The sequence below is a fragment of the Mustela nivalis genome, assembly GCF_964662115.1.
Source record: "Mustela nivalis genome assembly, chromosome: 13".
NCBI classification, from domain to species: domain Eukaryota; kingdom Metazoa; phylum Chordata; class Mammalia; order Carnivora; family Mustelidae; genus Mustela; species Mustela nivalis.
Genome location: NC_139032.1, coordinates 41,687,671 through 41,691,744, shown reverse-complemented (window position 1 = coordinate 41,691,744; position 4,074 = coordinate 41,687,671). Strand labels below are relative to the sequence as shown.

The 4,074-nt window shown below is 41.8% G+C and overlaps 1 pseudogene across 1 annotated transcript; it reads right to left on the bottom strand.

Annotated features, from left to right (window-relative positions):
• Positions 1-839: 839 nt before the first annotated feature.
• On the bottom strand, positions 840-1,329 carry LOC309846224 (large ribosomal subunit protein eL30 pseudogene; annotated as a pseudogene). The gene has a single exon. The product of its transcript is annotated as a large ribosomal subunit protein eL30 pseudogene (transcript).
• Between the last annotated feature and the right edge of the window lie 2,745 nt (positions 1,330-4,074).

Below are 4,074 nucleotides of genomic sequence, written 5' to 3'. Positions count from 1 at the left end.
AGGTTGTCATTAAGATTTTTATTGGAAAGTGTTATTTGAGTTTTGATGCAGATGCTGCTGGGTCTGTCCATCAGCTGAGGTAGGCAGAGCTCACTGGAGTGGTTTTACCCTTCTTTTTTTTTTTAAATTTTCAGCATAACAGTATTCATTGTTTTTGCACCACACCCAGTGCTCCACGCAATTCGTGCCCTCTCTAATACACACCACCTGGTTCTCCCAACCTCCCACCCCCCACCCCTTCAAAACCCTCAGATTGTTTTTCAGAGTCCATAGTCTCTCATGATTCATCTCCCCTTCCAATTTCCCTCAACTCCCTTCTCCTCTCTAACTCCTCATGTCCTCCATAATATTTGTTATGCTCCACAAATAAGTGAAACCATATGGTAATTGACTCTCTCTGCTTGACTTATTTCACTCAGCATAATCTCTTCCAGTCCTATCCATGTTGCTACCCATGTTGGGTATTCATCCCTTCTGATGGAGGCATAATACTCCATAGTGTATATGGATCACATCTTTTTTATCCATTCGTCCGTTGAAGGGCATCTTGGTTCTTTCCACAGTTTGGCGACCCTGGCCATTGCTGCTATAAACATTGGGGTACAGATGGCCCTTTTTTCCCACTACATTTGTATCTTTGGGATAAATACCCAGTAGTGCAATTGCAGGTTCATAGGGAAGCTCTATTTTTAATTTCTTGAGGAACCTCCACACTATTCTCCAAAGAGGCTGCACCAACTTGCATTCCCACCAATAGTGTAAGAGGGTTCCCCTTTCTCCACATCCCCTCCAACACATATTGTTTCCTGTCTTGCTAATTTTGGCCATTCTAACTGGTGTAAGGTGGTATCTCAATGTGCTTTTAATTTGAATCTCTCTGGTTTTATCCTCTAATTAAGATATTCGTCTCTGCTGAGGGCATGTATAAGATGGTTACATTTTTCTTTTTCTTTTTAGACAAGCTCTGGTCAGTTTTATTAAGGTAACATTTTGCATGATTTACCCATCTGTTCCGGCATGCTTCTAATGATACCAGAATCCCTGGATCAATGGTGGCTGTCGAACGTATTCTGTGGTATTTCCCACAGGCTGTGCTTAATTCAATATTATTGCGACTGTAGTGATGGATGCCAGTTTTGGCCAACATGGCGCCATCTTCTATTCCAGATTTCCTCAAGACTGGGCAGTCGTTGGCAAGGAGGACCAGTTTTGTTCTGCTATGTCTGATCATTTTCAGAGTCGTTTGTACCTTAGCAGGTAATTTCCACTTTCCATAACAAGTTGGAGCCTGGAGTTGATTGACTCCAGTGCCTTTTTCATCTTCTTTGCGGCCACAATCTTTCTTTAGGTGCAGGATTGCACCAACCAGGAGTAGCTGCCAAGATGTCTGGAAGCAAGACAGATATGGTTAAATTTGTAAATGCCAGCCAATTTTTTTTTTAAGATTTTTTTTTATTCATTTATTTGACAGACTGATCACAAGTAGGCAGAGAGGCAGGCACTGAGAGAGAGAGAGAGAGAGAGAGAGAGGAAGCAGACTCCCCGCCGAGCAGAGAGCCTGATGTGGGCCTCGATCCCAGGACCCTGAGATCATGACCTGAGCCAAAGGCAGAGGCTTAACCCATTGAGCCACCCAGGCACCCGCCAGCCAAATTTTGAAGGCTATGATCAACTGACTAGTAAACTAGGCTTATGAGCTGTGTAACACTGAACAGCAAACTCGACCTTTTAAACCTGTGTTAGAATATATGGACTTCCTCCAATGCTTGATACTTGGAAGTAGAAAATACTCATTTGGATGTTTACAGATGTTTGAGGTTAACATTGATTCACTTTCTTTACATCTCCAGGGCTTATGGCAAATAGTATGCATGTAATAAATATTGAACAAATGAAAGTTTTTAAAAAATCACTCACATAAACACTCATACATTGCTGGTGGTACAGCCAATTTAGAAAACAGAGGGGATAGTTAGTTAAATGTACACTTATGTATGTGATGGTTAATTTAATGTGTCAGCTTGGCAAGGATCTGATGCCCAGTTGTTTGGTCAAGCACGAGTCTAGATATTGTTGCAAATATATTTTTAAAATGTGATTAACACTTACAATCAACAGATTTAGAGTAATGCATATACCTTCCTTAATGTGGTAGCCTTGTCTCATCAGTTGAAGTTCTTTCTTTCTTTTTTACATTAATGACTTTTGTTCTTTAGATTTTTATTTATTTATTTGTCAGAGAGAGAAAGAGCGCACAAGCAGGGGCAGCAGCAGGCAGAGTAGGCAGAGGGAGAAGCAGGCTTCCCGCTGAGCAAGGAGCCCAATGTGGGACTGGATCCTAGGACCCTGGGATCATGACCTGAGCCAAAGGCAGGTGCCTAACGAACTAAGCCACCCAGACATCCCTGATCAGCTGAAATTCTTAAGAGCAAAGGCTGAGTTTCTTGAAGTAATTCTGCTTCAAGACTGAAACACGGAAACCTGCCTGAGTCTCCTGCCTACCAGCATGCCCCGAAGATTCTGGACTGCAACATCAACTCTTATATCTCCATCTGTAGAGTAAAAGAAGCCAGTTTCAAAAGTCTGTATGAATCTGTTTAATTGGAATTCTGGAAAAGCAAAACTGTTTGAATAGAAATCATCTTAGTTGTTTCCAGGGCCTGGAGCTGGGGAGGGATTGCCAATAAGAAAGCCTGAGCAGGGGCACCTGGGTGGCTCAGTGGGTTAAGCCTCTGCCTTCGCCTCAGGTCATGGTCCCAGGGTCCTGGGATCGAGCCCCGCATCGGGCTCTCTGCTAAGCAGGGAGCCTGCTTCCCCCCTCTCTCTGCCTGCCTCTCCGCCTACTTGTGATCTCTGTCTGTTAAATAAATTAAAAAAAAAAATAAAAAAGAAAGCCTGAGCAAATTTGTTGGGTTGAGGGAAACGTTGTATATCTTAATTGTGGTTACATGACTGAATGCATATGTCAAAACTCAAATCTGTACATTCAATAGAGTATTTTCTGTACACAGATTATACATTCATGAACCCAACTTAAAAAAACAGTCTTGGGACACCTGGGTGGCTCAGATGTTAAGTGTCTGCCTTCAGCTCAGGTTGTCATCCCGGGTCCTGGGGCTCCCTGCTCAATGGGAAGCCTGCTTCTCCCTCTGCCTCTTCCCCTGCTTGTGTTTCCTCTCTCATTGTCTTTCTCTCTGTCAAATAAATAAATAGGATCTTAAATAAAATAAAATATGTCTTTTTATGGTCACTCTTAGACTTTTTTATCCTATTGAAAGACATGGTAAAGAAATTAATTCTGATACATCATTTCTTCTTCTAGGAAGACAGAAGTATTAGATGGACTATAACATAAAACAGAATTTTTTGTTTTGAGGGGACGGGAAACTTTTGTCCTCAAAGGGGAGGACAAAAACTTTCTGTGAATTAGGCATTCTCATTTATTTGAGATGTGTTTATAAATTATTTATTTATAAATAGATTTGTTTATAAATTATTTATGAGTAGGAACATTTTGTAACTATTTACTGTAGTAGTAAAAATCAATATATGAATGTTAGGTTATATTCAGGCTTTTTTTAAAATTTAAAGATTTTATTTATTTATTTGGCAGACAAAGATCACAAGTAGGCAGAGAGGCAGGCAGAGAGAGAGAGGGGGAAGCAGGCTCCCCGCTGAGCAGAGAGCCTGATGTGGGGCTCGATCCCAGGACCCTGGGACCATGACCCGAGCCGAAGGCAGAGGCTTTAACCCACTGAGCCACCCAGGTGCCCCTATATTCAGGCTTAATTGAAGTTACATTTAATAAACAGTGATTTGCTTTTAAAATAGCTATACCTTGAGGTGCCTGGGTGGCTCAGTGGGTTAAGCCTCTGCCTCCGGCTGAGGTTATGATCCCAGGGTCTGGGATCGAGCCCTGCATCAGGCTCTCTGCTCATCTGGGAGCCTGCTTCCTCCTCTCTTTCTGCCAGTCTCTCTGCCTACTTGTGATCTCTGTCAAATAAATAAATAAAATCTTTTAAAAAATAGAATAGCTATACCTTTTGACCTAGTGGTTTTCTACTTAATAATTGA